Source organism: Prosopis cineraria, unplaced genomic scaffold (genome assembly GCF_029017545.1).
Source record: "Prosopis cineraria cultivar Desert tree isolate PC_DT_omini unplaced genomic scaffold, ASM2901754v1 PC10, whole genome shotgun sequence".
In the NCBI taxonomy this organism is placed as follows: domain Eukaryota; kingdom Viridiplantae; phylum Streptophyta; class Magnoliopsida; order Fabales; family Fabaceae; genus Prosopis; species Prosopis cineraria.
This window is the reverse complement of record NW_026555341.1, coordinates 28,944,833-28,967,954: the sequence shown is the minus strand read 5'-3', so window position 1 is coordinate 28,967,954 and position 23,122 is coordinate 28,944,833. Positions and strand designations below refer to the sequence as shown.

General features: G+C 34.4%; 1 long non-coding RNA gene across 1 annotated transcript; it reads right to left on the bottom strand.

The window, feature by feature from the left end:
* Positions 1–8,902: 8,902 nt before the first annotated feature.
* Positions 8,903–20,335, bottom strand: LOC129284629 (uncharacterized). Its single transcript, XR_008586896.1, has 2 exons — positions 19,382–20,335; positions 8,903–9,743 (listed from the first exon to the last, which is right to left on the bottom strand). It is a non-coding gene; the product is annotated as an uncharacterized LOC129284629 (long non-coding RNA).
* Between the last annotated feature and the right edge of the window lie 2,787 nt (positions 20,336–23,122).

Below are 23,122 nucleotides of genomic sequence, written 5' to 3'. Positions count from 1 at the left end.
AAATGAAATTTCATTTCTACATGTGAAGATGTTTAAAAATGAGCACATACATTATGTATAAGACAGCCTGATTGTTACTCGTAAGGGAAGTTCAAATCTAACATCATGTGTTGTAATTGAGGATGTGAGGTCTTATGTAGACAAATGTCCTAATAACATTAGGAGAGAGTTGCAAATAGAATATAGTGTTAATCTGACTTACCAACAAGCATATAGAGCCAAGGGAAGGTGTTGGAAGAGATCCATGGTAGAAATCTTATATGTTAATTCTATAGATTTATGACCGATTAGTAGAAATGGACCCAAAAACAATTGCTAAGTGGGTGGCAATTTACAGTAACAAGTTTGAGCGTGTCTTTATAGCTTATGGCTGTTGTATAGAAGGGTTTATGCATGATGCAAAACACATATTATACATAGATGGTAATTATCTAAGTGGCCCTTATAAGGGGACTTTGCTATCAGCATCTGCTTATAACACTGATAATGAGTTGTTTGCCTTTGCTTATGCCATTTTGAAAGGGGAGACACTTGAAGATTGGACTTAGTTCCTGTACATGGGAAAGAAATAATAGGCTCAATGCAACTCACAATAGTGTCAGATCGGCACAATGCCATAATAGGTGTTGTTCAAGCTATCTTTGGATGCGAGCAATATGCATTTTGTTACTGTCACATTAAAGAGAATTTTAGTGTAAAATTTTTGAAAATTAATAAAGGTAAGAGAAGGACCAGTAGGCAGGGCGAGGATGATGTATTAAACTTGCTTGATGGCATCACATATGCAAGGCTTGAGGATGACTTTAATAAAGCAATGGGAAACATGAGAAATTTTAGTCCAGAATTGGCTCAATGGCTTAAAAATCATGGAGACATTGATAGGTGGTCTTTATTTAAGTTTTCATATAAATGATGGGAAAATATAACTGTAAATCTTGTAGAGTCATTTAATTCATGCATGGTCACTGAGAGAAGGCATGGTGTTGCACAATTGATCCATGAGCAAAGAGAAAAGGTAGCATGCAAAATGCATGCATCCAAAATGGCTCTCTCTACTTGGAGAAATGATGTTGGTCTAAAAATTAAGGCAAAACTAAGAGACCATGTGGCTAAACTGAACAAATATTTGCAGAGCATTATGAAGGAAATAGGTTTTGTGTACATACTGCATATGGGGACTTGCGTGTTAATCTTAGCTTACGTGAATGCAGCTGTGCAGCATGGCAAATGTCAGGGATTCCTTGTCCACACGCTTGCTCTGCCATCAAGCTAACATATGGCAATGTGTATAGTTATGTAGAAGATTGTTACAAAATCACCATGCACAAGAGAAGATATATTGTAGCATGATTCTTGTTGTTACAATAGATATGCCTCATCCAAATGACTACAACATTCTAAATATTAGGGGCCAAGTCTTCCTCTAACCTTTAAGGACCAATCGTCCTCCTAGGAGGCTATGAACTTCTAAGAAGGAGTCATAATTTTAGAACAAGAAGATTTATCACTGTTCACTATGCCATCAACCAGGTCATACACATAAGACTTGTAGGAATCCTAATCCAAGCTAGGATATGATGTAGATATGACACCCTTTTTGCATATATTTTGTGAATTTAGCTGTCCTTTATCTTGTACAGTATGCAGAGATAACTATTATTTTCTTGGATTGTGAATATGATAATGTTGAAACTTTTTATGTATAGAAGATTCAACTCTTTATATATTTTTGTCAAAAGTATTGCAAGGTATTTTGATGCAAGTTGTGGATCATGTAACTGACAATGAAACCTTAAAGTCATTTATATCACTTTTGAAGGTTTCCTTGTCATTTAAATTGATGAAAGTTGTTATTTGTCAGAATAGAGGGGCATTTCATTTCTTGTTGATTCAGTTAATTTACAGAGGGTGCTGATAAATTGCAATTCCTTGTTTCATAGTTGCAAATATTGGAACCAAAGTTGTGAATGGAGACTTGCAAATTTTCATCTCTAATACTTGTCTAGACTTACACACTAGGACTTGTGAATGGCTAATAAATTATTGTAAATATAGGGACAGAACTTGTTAATATTGGAACCAAAGTTGTGAATGTGGACTTGCGAATTTCTAACTCTAATGCTTGTCTGGACTTGCGCACCAGGACTTACGAATGGCTAATAAATAGTTGCAAATATAGGCACAAAACTTGTTAATATTGAAACTAAAGTTGTGAATGGGAACATGCAAATTTCTAACTCTAATGCTTGTCTAGACTTGCACACCAGGACTTGCGAATGGCTAATAAATAGTTGCAAATATAAGGACAAAATTTGTTAATTTTGGAGCCAAAGTTGTGAATGGAGACTAGCGAATTTCTAACTTTGATGCTTGTTTGGACTTGCACACTAGGACTTGCGAATGGCTAATAAATAGTTGTGAATATAGGTATAAAACTTGTTAATATTGGAATCGAAGTTGTGAATGGGGACTTGTGGATTTCCAAGTACCAAACTTTCCTTACTAATAAAAAACCAAACACACTTAATTTTTTACTTTTTTATTACACTAGTAAAATGAGTCAACTAGCAAACTTACAAGAAATAATAAGTCATATAGATTAAACTTGTCATGAAATAATTTTTTTAATTTTAAAATTGTAAAAAGTTGTATCTTTATAATCACTTGATTATTTTGGTTCTAAAATTACCTTTTTTTTATCAAAGGTGAAAACTATAATATATATATAATTACAATTCATTCGACTGCAATTTAACACGATTAAATTGATCAATTATAAATTAACTTTATTCTTTAAAGGCAACATCAATATTAATTGGTGTAGGCAATTACAAATTATGATTAAATTTGATCATATAAGATTGAAGGCAACAGAGCAGCCTTACAACTATAGGCATTCTGCTCCAGCCAAATGCATCAAAGTATTGCTAAGAGAACATAAAGCCTTGTGATCCTTTTTTCATAAGAAAATAAACATTCAGCTCTAGTTGGTGCCAAGCAATTTGATCCCATGAGAAAACCGCCACCCAAGAATCAGAATCAAAATAAATGAGAAACATTTTCAGACATTTTCAAAACCATGCAAACACATAACACAATATATATTAGGGGAAATGGCTGTGTTAGGTGAGTGAAAGTTAAATATAATATTAGTATCAATTCTATTGAGTACTACACAATTGGTAGTCCCTATTCAAGAGGTCATTACACATTAATAAATATTCAAACAGTGGATACACCTTTTTATACTAAGCAGTCATTGACAAATAGTAACATCCCTCTTTATATACTAAAGTGGCTATCCCTTTTTCTTTCTTGTCTTCTCTTCATCAAGTAATTTCAAGGCCACCTTCGTTTTTTTATTTTTTGGATGATTAATCAACTGTTACAAAAGCTCAGTCTTGAAGTTAGTAACTTCTTCCTACACTAAAGAAATAATAACACACAAGTAGAAAGAGTAATCACAAACAAAGAACAACCCTAAAGTAGAAATAATAGCATCAAATAAAATCCAAGTGTACATCACTAATGTCCTGCGACACTGTGGGATCCCCTGTCTTCAACCACATCATGATGAGAACTCCACAATTTTTCCTACAAACATGTAGCATATAAATAATAATCACAATTGGTTAAAGGAAATAAAGGTACTATATAAACAAGACAAGCTGTAATAATAGGTGAAGAACGCACAGACTATTTTGTTAGGGTATCGGAGGCCAAATAACATTAGATATTGGTTTCTTTCTGATCAAATTTGGGTTCACCAACTCAATGATGTCAAAGAACCTATTTCGCTGCAAAGGAAACAAATTCATATTATCAAAACAACATGCACACAAGACACACCATCAAAGTTGACTAATAGACCATACACATGCATTCGCCAATAATCTTTTTACATCTAAAGCTCTATCCTTTTTCCTTTTCTTTCTCCTTGGTTCAAGACCACTATCCCCCTTTAACAAGTTGAGGACATAGAAGTTCAATGTCTTTGACTCTAGCATGAAACACATCTATTGATGGTTCATAAGAGCTGGACTAAGGATGAGATTGCATTCAGTTATATATATCCTACATATTCAAGCAGAATATCCCTCTTGTTCTTTGCTGCCTTTCAAAGGAGGGGATTTGATATCGTTTTGCACTACAAATAAGAACACATTATGCTACAGATTATAAAAAACAAAACATAGTAAATAGGACATTTTAAATTTAATTTCACTGGAAGCTAACCATGAAGTTAGCATCAGATATATGATTATGGACTGGACCTGAATCCTTGATATCACCCATTAATGCATGGCATAGCATAGTCATAAACTAAAACCACCAAGGAGTTTATCTTATTTGTACATTACTATGTGTAAATTATAAAAAACAAATTTAGATATTGTTTCACCTTGTTACCAATCCACTGCATTCCTCCTAAACATCAAAGTTCATCACGGGTGAGATATTGATCATACATTTCAACCAAAATTCTGAAACAAGGAATAATAAATAACTTCTCTTAAATTGTTGGAAATGAATGAAAAATTAGACAATAAAGACTACTTACTCACCAACTTCCTTCCTTTTACACATGTGTAATACCATTGAGAACAATTATTGCTTTTCATCAACCTTCTTCTTCATCCTATTCACCAGCTTAGATAGAACCCAAGGATGCCAAATATATAGTTGGTATTTTTGTCCTTGTAGATCTCCTAAGTCATCGTTCACCATCATCTTCCTTAACTTCCTCCTCTGATTTTTCCTCTCCATACTCTTCTTGAGAAGATACATGAATTGGAGATGATAAATTATCAATTTGTTCTCCTCCTCCTCCTCCTCCTTTATCACCTTTACCTTTCTTTTCATCATCTTCTCCTTTTTCGTCTTCTCCTTTATCTTCTTCTTCTTCTTCTTCATCTCCTCCATCTTCTTCTTCTTCATCACCTCTATCTTCTTCTTTTCCATCTTCTTTAGACTCATAATCTGCCTTGTCTTGTTCTTCAAACTCAGAGGTTGGCTTATCTTCACTACCATATCACACCAGATCATCTTCTTCCTCAACTTCAACACTTGACTTTCCTTCCCCTTTTAATTTCTGCGATGCTTCCCTTTTCATTTGCTCCTTTCTGAATGCAGATTCGACATAAGCAATTAATCTTTAGTGGTTTTCTTTAATAACCCCCATCAATGTTGAAAATAAGTCCTTCAATTCCTATACATTTATAAAATGTAAATAGAAAAAAACTTGTTTTGAATGCTATTCTATCCAAAACAGTGAGAAATAAATACTGGGTTTAGATATGAAGTTGTCGGTCTCTTCTTGCTGACGGTGAAAGTGGGCTCTCTTGCAGAAGCACCATAAAGCAACCCAATATTGCTGTCTCTCTCTTTTTATAGTCTTTCTTTGGCTCTGCTATCGGTCCAATATTGGATAGCATTTCTTAAATTATGGTCACTTATTTCGACTAATGGGAAATACTAAAAAAAAAAAAGATTTGCAAGAACATATATATAATTATCATATTATATTTAGTATGAATGCATTACAGTGAAAAGAATACCATAGATTCATCTATACATACTACTAGAAAGTACAAGCATTCTCCAATGTTTGCAGTCTTATCCTTCTTTTTCCTCATTTGTTTCAAATACTCTTCCAATTCATTACACAAGTCATCTAATATGTATCTTGACCAATTGAAGTCTTTCAGTGCATTCTTGGTGTAATACATTACCTTAATCGTTCGTTCACTAATATTAGCACTAGCACTCAAACATAAAAGTATTCGTAATGTGACAACAAAAATAAAAAATTAGTTTTTATCCTCTGCTCCAGATTTAATTAATGCTAATATCTTCTTATATGGAATTTTATAATATTTTCCCTTAACCTCAAGAATGCTTCCTCTTAATCATCTATCTCCCCACCAAAGGGTAATCCCATCAATATGTGAACATCTTCTGCTTTCATTTCTTTTGACTTTCCTCTAATGCGAAATTGATGGGAAGGTAGATCATATGAAGATATTAATTAGTAACAGAGGTCTCGAGGGAGTGTTTTCTATTGGATATCAAGCAACACCCCAAACTCGATGTTCTCTACCCTTGTTCTTAGGTTCTCGTTCTCTTTCATGAACTCTGCAAGCTCCCTAAACTACTTCACAGAGCACCTTGTGTGAAAAGAAATCTTGTATTTATTTTTTCCAACATGTCTATTAAATTTTAATTGCCTAGCCTTCTAAACATATTTGGCCTTTTCAGCCTCTGGCAACTCTTCCCATGCCTTCAGTTCAAATTTTATTCTATGTTTCAACCTCATTTTCTTATATTTATCTTCATTTTCCTTGAGAAAGTCCTTCTTGAAAAGACTTAACACATTCACCATCTTCCTTATCTTAAACGATCAAGTCTCACTGTCAATAATTTTAGATAAACACTAGTCACAGCAACAAAGGTCAAATAAAATCATACCAAAATCAGGATATGAGTAATGTGAATGTCATTATTATTTTCTTCACATAAATTAGGCCAATGGAACAAGAGTGTCGCACCCGAAAAAATGCGACGCGGACGGCGCGAGAGCGGAGGTCCCGGCCTTCACGGCGGGAACCGGATCGAACAAGGAGTCGCCACCAAGATTTTGAGGTAAATCTCGGGAAACCGATTAAAAGGAGGATAAGGGTGGTCTGCAAAATCAAAGAATAGGTTCGGGAGTCGGTTGAGTGTGGGGAAGATGTTAGGCACCCCACAACACCCATTCGTCAGAACGGTTACCTGAAGTTTGTTGTGCTCTTTTAATATGGTTTTATAACTATTTTAATTATCCCTTTTAAATTTATGTGTTTGATAAAAAAATGATAGGAATTAGGTGAGAAATGTTTATTTATTTACAAGGGAGGATGGACTTGACTCAGAATCTGACTCTGAGGCCTACGTACCCTGTGATGGGGATCAAAGTCCACGTAGTTCGGGCTTAAAAGTTTGTTGGTGAAAATATTTTTTGAATAGAAATTAATTAGAAATAATTCACCATTCTACAAATAAAACAATTTTTGAAATTTTGATATTTGTGTTTTAAATTGCAAAAAGGTAATTTAATTTCCATCATTTTCTCTATTTTTGAATTTTTAGAATAAAGGAAGGAAAGTGTTTAAAATTATTTTTCTTTTTTTATGTTTTATGATTGAGAATTTTAACTGCAAAACCTGCAGAGCCTTATTGATTCATATGGTAATGCAGTTGTTTTAAATATCTGCAGAGATTCCAAAATCTCACATGATAAAAGAATTTAGCGATTTAATTCATTTATATTTTTAAGTGTTAGTAATAGTTTGTTAAAATATGTATGTATGTTTTTGAAAGAATTTTAATCATCATACCTGCAAAGCCTTATTGACTTATACGGTAATATGATTATCCTAAATATCTGTGGAGATTCTAAGTCTCTCACAATAAAAGGATTAAATAAGATCCACTTTAAATGTATTTTAATGCTTAATTATATAACGCATATTTTTAAATATAAAAATTTTAATCGTTATACTTGCGAAGTCTTATTGACTCTCACAGTAGTACAATTATCCAAAAGGTCTACGGAGTTTCAAGAATCTCACATGAACAAAAGATCTAATTAGACAATATGATTATAATTTAAATTAATTAATAGTATAGGAAATGTTTATTATTTTTAACAAAATTTGTTTATTTATTTACCATATAAATTGTGAATCACGATATCTGTGAGGATTTATTATCCTACACGATAAAGCAATTAATTTCAAATCTGCGAGATTCTTTAAATCTCACACGATAATGTTAAATATTTTATTGATTTAAATTATAAAAAGAGAGTTAATTTCAATGGTGAGCTATTAGAAACCATCTTTAATATACAAGTCGGATCTTTATACCTGTGAAATCTTATTGATTTACATAATATGAGATCATTTTTAGTGCCTATGGGGATTCTTAAAATCTCACATGGCAAAAATTTAAAAATGATAATTATGTTTACCATACAGGCACTAAAGGATGCACATACTCAAGAATAATTCATTCAAACATAAAAATTCATGAGAGCAACAAATTGGGAGTGGACTATTTCTTTCTTTCTTTTGGCCATATAATCTTAGATATATGGCTTGATATTTCAAAGATATTCAAAAGGAAGAAAAATAAATAAATGAAGCGGCAACATTCTTTCCTTAAAACAACAATCACATAAACTTAAAGGCAAGCAAGGTGGATCCTACATAAGGTAACTAGTCACTTTAATGTCTTCATTTTGCAATTTGTAAAAATTAATCATAACTCACATAGCTTGACAAGGTATAAAATAAAACAGAATATCCAGGATAATTCTAGAATCACAAGTAAAGATAAAAAACATGTTATCAGGTGCTTATCAAGAAGAGGAGAGGCAGACTTAGGCAGATAATTTCACAAAATTCTTCGTCCTCGGTTTTTCTCTTCTTTCTTTCGTCTGGTTTTTCTTATCTTTTTATCTGTTGCTGACGTGCCCAACCCCCTTGGATGGCTGTGTTTCTTCTTCTTATTTTTTTCATGTTCTCTCCCTCGGTCTCCTTCTCCTCTCTTTTTTTTTATCTCTGCCACTGCTCTCTCTCTCCTCCCATCTCTGTTCGAATTTCACTCAAACGCTATCCAACCCACTCTTTTTTCCATTTTTCTCTCGGGCTCTTTTCTTTTCTGTCTTCTTCCTCTCTCTCTTCCACTTCGCCGTCGAGTTTTTTTGCTTCCCCCACCATGCTCTATTTTTTTTCGTGCTCTCTCTAGATCTTCCTCTTGCGTGCATGCTGTGTCTGTGCTCTCTCCTTCTGTGCTCCAGTTTTTTTTTTCTCTTCTTCCTCTCATTTTCGTGCTCTCTCTTCTTCAGTTTTTCAGTGCTCTGTTTTTTCATATTTTTTTTCTCGTTGCTGTGTTCTCTTCTCTTCTTTGTCTCTGTTCAAGCTTCTCCCATCTCCTACATTCGGTCACTGCTCTCTCTCCTTCTTTTCCTTTCTTCCTCCTCCTTCCCAGCCTCTCTGTTTTTTTTCTTCTGTTCGAGTTCTATCTTTTTTCACTCCTCTCTCAGTCTTTTTCAGGAAACACGTACTCTCCCCTTCGGTCCGCTCTTCCCTATCACCTCCTCTAGTTTTTCTTTCCTCTGTTTTTCATTTTTTCGGTCCTCTCTCGGAATCTTCCTCGGTCTCACCTCTCTCTCACGTTTATGGCTCTCTCTTTTTCCGTCTCTCCTCCCTCTTCTCTCTTGCTAAAACGTTCTTGTTTCTCCTTCTCTCCATGCTCTGTTTTTCCTTCATTTTTCTGTCTCCGTCTCCTTCTCCTTCGTTCTCTCCTCCATGAGCCAAAAAATCCGGTCCCCCCCGTCTCTTTACGTGAGAGATCCCTTTATTGTTGAGGCTCGGGCTCTTTTCTTTGCCGTGCACGTCTTCTCTATTTCTTTCTCTTTTTCTCTGTTTCTCTCGCGTGCGTGTCCAGCATTTGTTTTTCTTTTCTTCTTCGTACATGCATGCCTTTCTTTTTCTGCATATGTCTCTGACTCCTTTTCTTTGCGTGACCAAGTGTTTTTCACGTCTGATCTTTTCCGCATCTGGTTTCTTTTGCTTTTTCTGCAACGTGCATGCGTCTTCTCCTTACTGTCTTGCGTGTGTGTGCTTCTGCAGATTTCTTGTTTCTCTCGTGTGCAGTGTTGGTCCATGTTTCGTCCAGCCTTGCATTTTTTATCCACTCTGTAACGTGTGCATGAAGGACCCAACGTATTTTAATTTTTAATAACTCTTTTTTTTTTATGTTTATTAAATTCAAAAATTAGGTTAAGGGACTTAAAAAAGAAAAATTGATTTTAGATTAAGCAAACATGTTTTTTTGGAAGATAACAAAATTTAAAGGAAGAAATTCAAAAGAAGTTGACTCTCAAAATTAGTTCCCAATATCTTGAATGGTTAGGATAATTTTGAAGAGATTTTAAGCAAGGTTATATTTTTTTGTTAATTTTGTTAGATTATTTTTTTAAAAATATAATCCTAAAAAAGGATTAAATTTCATTTTTTATATTTTTATATTTTTTGATTATTTTAATGAACTAAAAGAAATAAAATCCTAACCAAAAAAGATTATCTAAAATAAAATTAAGCCCTATCAAATTTGTGGTTTTGAAAATATAATCCTAAAAAGGATTAAATTTTATTTTTACATTTTTATATTTTTTTTGATTATTTATTATTAAATTTTAAAAATATCCGGACAAAATACGGTGTTCACAATTGCCCCTCTTTACTTGCTTCTTATGTAAGTATCTAAAAAAGTGTGCTTTTGAATACTTACATAAGTGACAAGTAAAGATAGAACATGTATTTTAGTCGGCCGTGCAATACCTATGAAAAGACCTAATTGCCCCTAACACGACAAGATATGACATGATGCAAGACTATTGCGTAACAAACACAATGAAATGTTTTTTGATGATTTTTTAGCAATGTGACGCAAATCAAAATGACCAAATGATGCAAGACTATTTGATGACAAACACAATAGCATAATAATTTTTGGTTTTAGCAATGTGATGTAAATGAAAATGACTAAATGACAATGATCCAAACAACATAATAATTTTTGGTTTTAGCAATGTGATGTAAATGAAAATGACTAAATGACAATGATCCAAACAAAATATATGTTGATTAGATGCCCCCTCTTCATTTGATTTCTAAGTGAGAATTTCATGAAATGATATTCTTATCTTAGGAATGAATGAAGAGAGAAACATGTATTTTATTTGGAGGGGCAAGACTCTTAGGTAACTACAACCAAACAAAAAAAACAAAACAAAATAAAATAAAACAAAGGGTTTAAAATGAAATGTGATTTAGGAACAAAACAAAATAAAACCTCAAAGGTGATGAATTGCCTATGTTCCAAAAGACCTGGTGGATGCTTGCCTTTTCAAGGCTTGGAGGGTGCCTGCCATGACAGGGCTTTAAAGAATTGTGCCAGCCAATACTGGGCTTTGGGGTGCCTGCCTTGACAGGGCTTTTAAAAAATTATGCCAGTCGATACTGGGCTTTAGGGTGCCTGCCGTGATAGGGCTTTTAAAGAATTATGCCAGCTGGTACTGGGCTTTGAGGTGCCTACCGTTATAGGACTTTGGGGTGCCTGCCGTTACAGGGCTTTGAGGGTGCCTGCTGTTACAGGGCTTTAAAGAATCATGCCAGCCGGTACTGGGCTTTTAGGTTGCCTGCCGTGACAGGACTTTGGGGTGCCTGCCATTATAGGGCTTTGAGAGTACCTACTATTACAGGGCTTTAAAGAATCGTGCCAGCCGGTACTGGGCTTTTAGGTTGCCTGCCGTGACAGGGCTTTGGGGTGCCTGCCGTTACAGGGCTTTTAAAGAATCATGCCAGTCGGTACTGGGCTTGGGGGTGCCTGCCGTGACAGGGCTTTAAGGGTTCCTGCCGTTATAGGGCTTTAAAGAATCATGCCAGCCGATACTGGGCTTTGGGGTGCCTGCCCGTTACAGGGCTTTAAGGGTGCCTGCCGTTACAGGGCTTTTAAAGAATCATGCCAGCCGGTACTGGGCTTTGGGGTGCCTGCCATTACAGGGCTTTAAAAGAATTGTGCCAGCCGGTACTGGGCTTTAGGGTGCCTGCCGTTACAGGGCTTTGAGAGTGCCTGCCGTTACAGGGCTTTAAAGAATCATGCCAGCCGGTAATGGGCTTTTAGGTTGCCTGCCGTTACAGGGCTTTTTAAAGAATCATGCCAGCCGGTACTGGGCTTGGGGGTGCCTGCCGTGACAGGGCTTTAAGGGTGCCTGCCGTTATAGGGCTTTAAAGAATCGTGCCAGCCGATACTGGGCTTTGGGGTGCCTGCCGTTATAGGGCTTTAAGGGTGCCTGCCGTTACAGGGCTTTTTAAAGAATCATGCCAGCCGGTACTGGGCTTGGGGGTGCCTGTTGTGATAGGGCTTTAAGGGTGCCTGCCGTAATAAGACTTTAGGGTGCCTGCCGTTACAGGACTTTAAAGAATCATGCCAGCCAGTACTGGGCTTTGGGGTGCTTGCCGTGACAGGGCTTTAGGGTGCCTGCCGTTACAGGGCTTTAAAGAATCGTGCCAGCCGGTACTGGGCTTTAGGGTGCCTGCCGTTACAGGGTTATTAAAGAATCATGCCAGCCGGTACTGGGCTTTGAGGTGCCTGCCGTGACAGGGCTTTAGAGTACCTGCCGTTACAGGGCTTTTAAAGAATCATGCCAGCCGGTATTGGGCTTTAGGGTGTGAGAATAGGTTTCATCTCATGAGGAAAATACGAGAAACTCATTGGTGAGATTTGTTAATTCTTCTCTTATTTCCTTGGGTTCTGCAAGTTTTTAGTTTGCCCCAATCCAAATAGGGCATACTTTCTGTGGTAATGCATGCAACGGGGTGATATGCAATGCATGATTTTTTTTATTTGCCCTAATCTAAGTGAAGGCAAATTTTTATATTAAGCATGTAATGGATGGATAATGCACAATGCATGATTTTTTTTATTTTCCCCAATCTAAATAGAAGCAAATTTTCATGTTAAGCATGTAATGGATGGATGATGCCTGATTTTTTCTTTTGTTTTTTTTTTGCTCAAAAGTTCAATTCTTTTTCTGCCCCCAATTTAAATTGTGGCAATTTTGATGCAATGTATGCCATGAGTGATATGGAAGAGTGAATGACTTGCTTTTGATTTGCCCCAATCTAAATTGTGGCAATTTTTATGTGAAATATGTAATGCATGATTGACTATCTTTTAAAAAAAATTCAACTCCTCATTTACCCCAATCTAAATTGGGGCTCACTTTAATGTGAAAGATGAAATTTTTCAATTCATGTAAAGATATGGAATGCTCAATGCATGTGAAACTGTAAAATGTATTTCTTTTTGTTTGCAGGATTTTGATGCAAGAGGGAAACAATACTTGAAATTAGCAAAATGCTAAGGTTTTCTTGGTCATTTGCAATAGGAAAGTTATTGGTCTCCCCAATGAAATTGCAAGTCAATGACTTAACAACTGTTGCCACAAGAATTGGACACTAAGGGGTCACACTTTGAGATATCTAAAACTGTTTATTCCTCCCATATAGAGAATTTTCAAGGCAATTTGTTTGCCCCTATGAAAGGCTTGTTGGACATGGATGCTCCATCTTGTCTATCTTTATTATCACTACTTGTACAGTCAATAAATGAAATTGGCACTAATCTTTATTTAACAATGTCAATGTAAACAATCATCATAAACAAAAGGCCGTGTTTGAAAATGAAACAGGGTGGCCAATCAATGGAATGTTGGGAATATTTAGAGGCATCTCCATTTGGGTGCAAGAAATGTATGAAGGATAGGCATCACGTGGATAAGCCAAACTATGAAGTGAAAAGTGATGGAATGGTAAAATTAAGAACTACACAAATTTTATATGATGTGTCTTTGGATAGTATAGAGATAAAAGGGAATAAATATGGAAATTGAAAAGAGGGTCCCCTCTTCGTTTTGTATGTCCCTTTGAAAATGACATAATTTTTGAGTAAAAGATCTTATATTAAGATATAAGCTTGCCCCAATTTCAACAATCTGCATCTTGGAATGATCTCTAATAAGAAAACTGTCCCGATTATATTCAAACAAGTCAAATCTCAATGAGGACTTATGGGGTTTGTAATGTGGCTTAGGTAAATTGGCTTATAAAATAAAAGGATATTTGGCTCAAAAGTTCTGTGCCCCCTATGTATTTTCTCCGTTCAACCTTTTTCTTCTTCTACTCTAACATAAAATTATGCTAAAATTCACCTAACAAGAGAGGATATTCAGGGATTGTGATGTAGCAAATAAGATAAAATTGTGGGTTGAAAATGGAAAGGAGTGATGGTCTAAACATAAGTGCAAAATCACAATAGAATTTTTTTTAGACATGTGATCTTGCAAGACTTGACATTTCAATGGAGTTATCAGTGGGAGAGGAAGAAAAATTCTCTTCTATTTCTTCTTCTTCTTGTTTTTTCAATTCCTCTTCATGTCCCATTCAATGAGTGAATGCTAGTGGAGGGATAATCTTCTTTTTGACTTTTCATCAGTTGGAGTATTTTTTCTTTTTTCTTTTTTTCTCTTTTTTTTGTATTTATTCTTAGCTCTTGAGCTTTACTTTCATGAGCTTGGAAATGGAAAGAAATTATCTAAATGGATAAATCTGGAGGGTTAAAAAAAAGGCTTCAATGGGGTGAAAGAAAGTCTTGATCCTCTCTTAGAATTTGAAAATTCAGTATAGACATATGTTCGAGTACCCTACCCCGGTGATATTTGTAAACAGGTGAATGAAAGAAACACTACTCCTGGCTCAATATGGGTGACTAGGGAAACTCCTTCAAGATTTAAGAAAGAAGAAAAAAAAATGCCTCATATCTTTAACTTAACTTGTTAATGGAGCATGCTATCTTATCTCTCTAATTAGTCTTTTTTTTATCTTTATTTCTTTTTTTTTCTTCAGTTCATTCACTCTTCTTCATATTTTCAGGAATTAAGGGCATTTTTCTCAAATTGATCTTTTCCATATCCATTGTGATTTTTTCATTGGGAATACCAAACGTTAAGGGAGTAATGGGTGGGATAAGAGAAATTTGATGGTTAAGAGATAAAATAAGCAAACAGGGGTGTCAAATGGAAAAGTATGATTACAACATTGACAAAGTTAAACAAGATCATTTTCAGTGATAGAGTTTGACCATACAAACATTACATAATGCAGATAAGACATGTTAGAAATAATATCTTTGAATTCTCTCTTCAATGGTGAATGACCTTATTGATGAATGTGATATTTGGGCTTGATTTCTTTATCTCCCCTCTTTATTTTTTAACCTCACAACTTGATCAGGAAAACTATGTGCCCCAAGTGAATGCTAGCATCCACACCTACCATATCATTTTTGATGGTCAAGGCAAGGGTATGAAAGTATATTATGAAATGTTGATGTGCTTTGAATGGATGAGATAATGGCAATAGGCAAGGAGTGAGAAAATGACTGGCATTGTGGCAAGTAAGATGGGAAACCATGACCTTCCCATGTAAAGGGCCCAAAAATCTAATATTTCAAAATTTTCAAAGTTTTTTTTTTATCATGGCATGTGATAGGAAAATGCATGGCCTTGCTTTAATGGATGATTATTGTGGAATCAAGTAGGGGTTAGGATGAAAAGATGTATCAATTTATTTATTTACAATTTTGCATTGGTGTAAGGGACCAATTTGAAAGAATTTTGAATCTCACTAAGAGACGTAGAGTTTGTGATTGAATTGGAAGAATTTTGAACATCATTTCCATTGTTTTCTTATTAGTAATAAGGGTTAAATAAGCAAGTGTGCTTACTTGTGCCTTGAACCTTTATGCTAAGGAAAGCATAAAATGATTCAGCAATTCCTATAAAAAGGGTTTGGGTATTAAAAATATTATCATTTTACACATTCTCTTAAGTGATTACAAGGCTATTTCATTTATGCCAAATAAAACTTCCTTTCCTCTATATGCTTATTGCATCATAGGGAAATGGAAATGACTATTAACCTACAAGGGACCAAAATCCCTACATGATTAAAGTCATGAGAGTAATAGCCTTATAACTTGTTATTATTTTTTTAAAGTGATTACAAGGCTACCTCATTTATGCCAACAAAATTTCCCTTCCTCCATATGCTTATTGCATCATAGGGAAATGAAAAATAACTATTAACCTATAAGGGATTAAAATCCCTACATGATTAAAGTCATGAGAGTAATAGCCTTATAACTTGTTATTGTTTTTTTTAAGTGATTACAAGGCCACCTCATTTATGCCAAACAAAATTTCCTTTCCTTTATATGCTTATTGCATCATAGGGAAATGGAAAATAACTATTAACTTACAAGGGACTAAAATTCCTACGTGATTAAAGTCATGAGAGTGATTAAAGTCATGAGAGTAATAGCCTTATAACTTGTTATTGTTTTTTTTTTCAAGTGATTACAAGGCTACCTCATTTATGCCAATAAAATTTCCCTTCCTCCATGTGCTTATTGCATCATAGGGAAATGAAAATAACTATTAACCTATAAGGGACTAAAATCCCTACGTGATTAAAGTCATGAGAGTAATAGCCTTATAACTTTTTTTTAAGTGATTACAAGGCCACCTCATTTATGCCAAACAAAATTTCCTTTCCTTTATATGCTTATTGCATTATAGGGAAATGGAAAATAACTATTAACTTACAAGGGACCAAAATCCCTACGTGATTAAAGTCATGAGAGTAATAGCCTTATAACTTATTTTTTTTTGTTTTTTTAAGGAAAGAGAGAAGAAAAAAAACAAGGATAGTTGTTTTTCAAACATTTATGCATAAGACTCAACTAATTCTTGTTAAACAAAGCTTAATTTATCATTTGGGTAAATGAGAAATTTTCAATCTCTTCCAAGTACTTATTACACTATAGGGAGAAAGGATTAACAATTAGCCTATGAATAGTCAAAACTAATACATGGCTAATGTTTTACTTTCAAAATAAATGTGTTATTTTACCCTACAACAAGAAAAGTTGTTTAACGGGAATTAGTTGACAAAATGCATTAACTCTTCAATGTTATGAATTTATAGTCACTGGGGTCAAAGACCCATAGGTAAAGCTTAGTTATTTAATGCTGGTGCCATCCTTGTGATACATCAACATTGATTAGTGTAATGACATTCAATACCTGCTCTAGCATAAGGTACCCAACAGCTATTTTCCTTAAGGTAGCATGCACAAATGATATATCATTATGATGATAATGATGCAATAAAACATGCTCTCATTTTGTGTCCTATTTAGGAAGCCTAAGTCTGTTTATCTTTGTAATTATCAGGTATAAGCTATAATGGTTGGCTACTAGCTTTCATCTAAAACGTGTAGTTCCAAGGTAGATTTATAGTCCTGATAGATAGAAGGTTCCCAAGATGCCCTCACCATATGGTGAAGACCTTACTTAGTAATTTTGACCCTCCGAGAACATAAGCTCTACAGGGACCGAATTTATTGAGTAAGTAACAGCTTGGGTGAGGTATTCATGGTAACCTCTGAGAGTTTAAAAACTCCACAGGGAAACCACTACTAACCTCTACTAACCTATGGTGCTCACAGACTCGGGTATAGGGCCCAAAATATGTGTGTGTCAAATTGTGTAAGTGCACAGTGTGTGATAAGAGCATGCAAGCATGTTATCTTATTCCCATATGCTGCCCAACCTTTAACTATTAATCAGGTCAAACACAGAGACAAATATATGTACAAATAAAAGTTTTCTATCCTAGGATTTGTTCCGCATGTTATCTATCCTAAGACATGTTATAAGAATCAAAAGAGAGAGAAAAAAGGAAAAGAAGCGAGAAAAGCCCACATAAATTAAAAAGGATAATAATAATAAAAGAAAAACCATATTATATTTTGAGCACAACAAACTTATGTAGGCTTGACTCTCTAACCTGTCCCCAGCGGAGCACAAAAAATGCGACGCGGACGGCGCGCGAGCGGAGGTCCCGGCCTTTACGGCGGGAACCGGATCGAACGAGGAGTCGCCACCAAGATTTTGAGGTAAATCTCGAGAAACCGATTAAAAGGAGGATAAGGGTGGTCTGCAAAATCAGAGAATAGGTTCGGGAGTCGGTTGAGTGTGGGGAAGGTGTTAAGCACCCCACAACACCCATTCGTCAGAACGGTTACCTGAAGTTTGTTGTGCTCTTTTAATATGGTTTTATAACTATTTTAATTATCCCTTTTATATTTATGTGTTTGATAAAAAAATGATAGGAATTAGGTGAGAACTGTTTATTTATTTACAAGGGAGGATGGACTTGACTCAGAATCTGACTTTGAGGCCTACGTACCCTGTGATGGGGATCAAAGTCCACGTAGTTCGGGCTTAAAAGTTTGTTGGTGAAAATATTTTTTGAATAGAAATTAATTAGAAATAATTCACCATTCTACAAATAAAACAATTTTTGGAATTTTGATATTTGTGTTTTAAATTGCAAAAAGGTAATTTAATTTCCATCATTTTCTCTATTTTTGAATTTTTAGAATAAAGGAAGGAAAGTGTTTAAAATTATTTTTCTTTTTTTATGTTTTATGATTGAGAATTTTAACTGCTAAACCTGCAGAGCCTTATTAGTTCATACGGTAATGCAGTTGTTCTAAATATCTGCAGAGATTCCAAAATCTCACATGATAAAAGAATTTAGCGATTTAATTCATTTATATTTTTAAGTGTTAGTAATAGTTTGTTAAAATATGTATGTATGTTTTTGAAAGAATTTTAATCATCATACCTGTAAAGCCTTATTGACTTATACGGTAATATGATTATCCTAAATATCTGTGGAGATTCTAAGTCTCTCACAATAAAAGGATTAAATAAGATCCACTTTAAATGCATTTTAATGCTTAATTATATAACGCATATTTTTAAATATAAAAATTTTAATCGTTATACTTGCGAAGTCTTATTGACTCTCACAGTAGTACAATTATACAAAAAGTCTACGGAGTTTCAAGAATCTTACATGAACAAAAGATCTAATTAGACAATATGATTATAATTTAAATTAATTAATAGTATAGGAAATGTTTATTATTTTTGACAAAATTTGTTTATTTATTTACCATATAAATTGTGAATCACGATATCTGTGAGGATTTATTATCCTACACGATAAGGCAATTAATTTTAAATCTGCAGAGATTCTTTAAATCTCACACGATAATGTTAAATATTTTATTGATTTAAATTATAAAAAGAGAGTTAATTTCAATGGTGAACTATTAGAAACCATCTTTAATATACAAGTCGGATCTTCATACCTGTGAAATCTTATTGATTTACACAATATGAGATTATTTTTAGTGCCTATGGGGATTCTTAAAATCTCACATGGCAAAAATTTAAAAATGATAACTATGTTTACCATACAGGCACTAAAAGATGCACATACTCAAGAATAATTCATTCAAACATAAAAATTCATGAGAGCAACAAATTGGGAGTGGACTATTTCTTTCTTTCTTTTGGCCATATAATCTTAGATATATGGCTTGATATTTCAAAGATATTCAAAAGGAAGAAAAATAAATAAATGAAGCGGCAACATTCTTTCCTTAAAACAACAATCACATAAACTTAAAGGCAAGCAAGGTGGATCCTACATAAGGCAACTAGTCACTTTAATGTCTTCATTTTGCAATTTGTGAAAATTAATCATAACTCACATAGCTTGACAAGGTATAAAATAAAACAGAATATTCAGGATAATTTTAGAATCACAAGTGAAGATAGAAAACATGTTACCAGGTGCTTATCAAGAAGAGGAGAGGCAGACTTAGGCAGATAATTTCACAAAATTCTTCGTCCTCGGTTTTTCTCTTCTTTCTTTCGTCTGGTTTTTCTTATCTTTTTCTCTGTTGCTGACGTGCCCAACCCCCTTGGATGGCTGTGTTTCTTCTTCTTATTTTTTTCATGTTCTCTCCCTCGGTCTCCTTCTCCTCTCTTTTTTTTTATCTCTGCCACTGCTCTCTCTCTCCTCCCATCTCTGTTCGAATCTCACTCAAACGCTATCCAACCCACTCTTTTTTCCATTTTTCTCTCGGGATCTTTTCTTTTCTGTCTTCTTCCTCTCTCTCTTCCACTTCGCCGTCGAGTTTTTTTGCTTCCCCCACCATGCTCTATTTTTTTTCGTGCTCTCTCTAGATCTTCCTCTTGCGTGCATGCTGTGTCTGTGCTCTCTCCTTCTGTGCTCCAGTTTTTTTTTCTCTTGTTCCTCTCATTTTCGTGCTCTCTCTTCTTCAGTTTTTCAGTGCTCTGTTTTTTCATATTTTTTTTCTCGTTGCTGTGTTCTCTTCTCTTCTTTGTCTCTGTTCAAGCTTCTCCCATCTCCTACATTCGGTCACTGCTCTCTCTCCTTCTTTTCCTTTCTTCCTCCTCCTTCCCAGCCTCTCTGTTTTTTTTCTTCTGTTCGAGTTCTATCTTTTTTCACTCCTCTCTCAGTCTTTTTCAGGAAACACGTACTCTCCCCTTCGGTCCGCTCTTCCTTGTCACCTCCTCTAGTTTTTCTTTCCTCTGTTTTTCATTTTTTCGGTCCTCTCTCGGACTCTTCCTCGGTCTCACCTCTCTCTCACGTTTATGGCTCTCTCTTTTTCCGTCTCTCCTCCCTCTTCTCTCTTGCTAAAACGTTCCTGTTTCTCCTTCTCTCCATGCTCTGTTTTTCCTTCATTTTTCTGTCTCCGTCTCCTTCTCCTTCGTTCTCTCCTCAACGAGCCAAAAAATCCGGTCCCCCCCGTCTCCTTACGTGAGAGATCCCTTTATTGTTGAGGCTCGGGCTCTTTTCTTTGCCGTGCACATCTTCTCTATTTCTTTCTCTTTTTCTCTGTTTCTCTCGCGTGCGTGTCCAGCATTTGTTTTTCTTTTCTTCTTCGTACATGCATGCCTTTCTTTTTCTGCATATGTCTCTGACTCCTTTTCTTTGCGTGACCAAGTGTTTTTCACGTCTGATCTTTTCCGCATCTGGTTTCTTTTGCTTTTTCTGCAACGTGCATGCGTCTTCTCCTTACTGTCTTGCGTGTGTGTGCTTCTGCAGATTTCTTGTTTCTCTCGTGTGCAGTGTTGGTCCATGTTTCGTCCAGCCTTGCATTTTTTATCCACTCTGTAACGTGTGCATGAAGGACCCAACGTATTTTAATTTTTAATAACTCTTTTTTTTTATGTTTATTAAATTCAAAAATTAGGTTAAGGGACTTAAAAAAGAAAAATTGATTTTAGATTAAGCAAACATTTTTTTTTTGGAAGATAACAAAATTTAAAGGAAGAAATTCAAAAGAAGTTGACTCTCAAAATTAGTTCCCAATATCTTGAATGGTTAGGATAATTTTGAAGAGATTTTAAGCAAGGTTATATTTTTTTGTTAATTTTGTTAGATTATTTTTTTAAAAATATAATCCTAAAAAGGATTAAATTTCATTTTTTATATTTTTATATTTTTTGATTATTTTAATGAACTAAAAGAAATAAAATCCTAATCAAAAAAGATTATCTAAAATAAAATTAAGCCCTATCAAATTTGTGGTTTTGAAAATATAATCCTAAAAAGGATTAAATTTTATTTTTACATTTTTATATTTTTTTTGATTATTTATTATTAAATTTAAAAAATATCTGGACAAAATACGGTGTTCACAAAGAGGATGACAACATTGGTCAAAATTAAAAGGATGTAGTGGTCAAATTTCACAAAACCTTAAACTTTCTTCCTTATGTCTAATATTACTATATCTATATCTATATATATATATATATATATATATTGGATAAATGGATCAATATAACACCAGTACTAAAAAGTAAATAAACAATTCAGCTCCATTAATTAATTTGTTTGTTCACTTAACTAGGTTATTAGTTCAAGAGGTTGGTACTAGCTAGTAATATAAATTTCCCTTCCTTCTGTTCCTATCCTTCAAACTCTACAGCTAAAGCCAACTAGACAGAAATACATATAGAGGAAAAAGATAGTTCGCATAAATTTGATGTAAGATTTTAGCAGCGTGAGTTACATGACAAGAAAAATTAAAAGAAATATGGTATATTTTTCTTGGAAAATAAAATGGAAGAAATGATCTTTGATTTCCATACCACTGTTCAATAGTTAAGAGTGAATTTTGTGTTGCATGAAACATGGGAAGATTACTATGTAACCTAATTTGATGAGACTATGAAACAATCATTTCCAAAAGTATAGAGAAGGAAAGGCATAAGCTAGAAGATGTAACCAAATTTTTCATAATGCAATCATAACTTGTTGAGAGTCAAGAAAGCAGCTACAACAAAATAAGCCTCCAATTACCCACCAACATTTAAAAACGTCAAACCATAACAATTGAAGTTTAAATCAAGGGGAAATCAGATCTTAACGTAAATAATCACCATGGGATCATAATGGGAGGAAACATGAAGGCCACATTGTGGGCACCACAGTGTTATAGTATGAAGAGTCCAACCAATAGAACACAAGAAATAAGAAGCAACATACCTACTTAGGGATATACATGCACTACTACAGAAATGGGTATATATGACGAGCTTTATTGGACGGTTATAATTATAACGGTCCAATAAATTAAACATTGGACAGTTCTAAAAATAACCATCCAATATATTAAATATATTGGACAATTATTTTTAGAACCGTCCAATATATGTTGAATTTTTTAGTTTCCTTTTTTTTAGACTTTATTGGACGGTTATTATGAATAATCGTATAATAAAGTTTGCTAAATATTAGACGGTTAACATTTAATCATCTAATATGCTGAATATTAAACGGTTAACATTTTAACTGTCCATATGTGCTTTATAACATCAGTCTGCCTCCTCTCTTTTGCATTTTCCAGATCTAATTCTTGTTCTCCATCTCAACTCTTTCCTCTTCTTGTCTCCTCTCCTTTCATTTCAGCCATTAATCTCTTCCAAGCTCTCTCTTGCTCTCCACCACTCTCTTCTCCTGCTCTACCACCGAAGACTCGTCTCTTACCACTGAAGATCTGTCTCTCCTCGTGCTCTGCTCTCTCACGCGTAAGTGGTCTCATTTTCTCCTCTCATTTCTTCTGAATCTCTTGCTCTCTGAAATGATTTAACTTGATTTTTGTATTTCATTGTTGTATGGATTACTGATTCTTGATTAGGCTTTTGTTTTGTTAGATTAGATTATATTGATTTTGGGTGTTATTGGTGTCGCACGCAAGCTGTTTGTAAAATGCTTCATAGAAAAAAATGAGCTTTGGTAAGAACCCACATAAAATTTAAGTTATGGGTCACTTGAAAATGCATGTTAAACTAATAATATATGATTAGAAGAGATTATATTAGTTTTTATTTTTATCCGAATTTATTATCTCTTTTTTTAGTATTTTTTGTTTGAACAATATTTAACTAGTTTGAATGAAAAATTTTTATCATTTAGTTCTTTGATTGATGATTGAGTAGTATATGAAGTTTCATAGTGATTGGAATTGTATATGAGTACTTTTTAGCTTACTC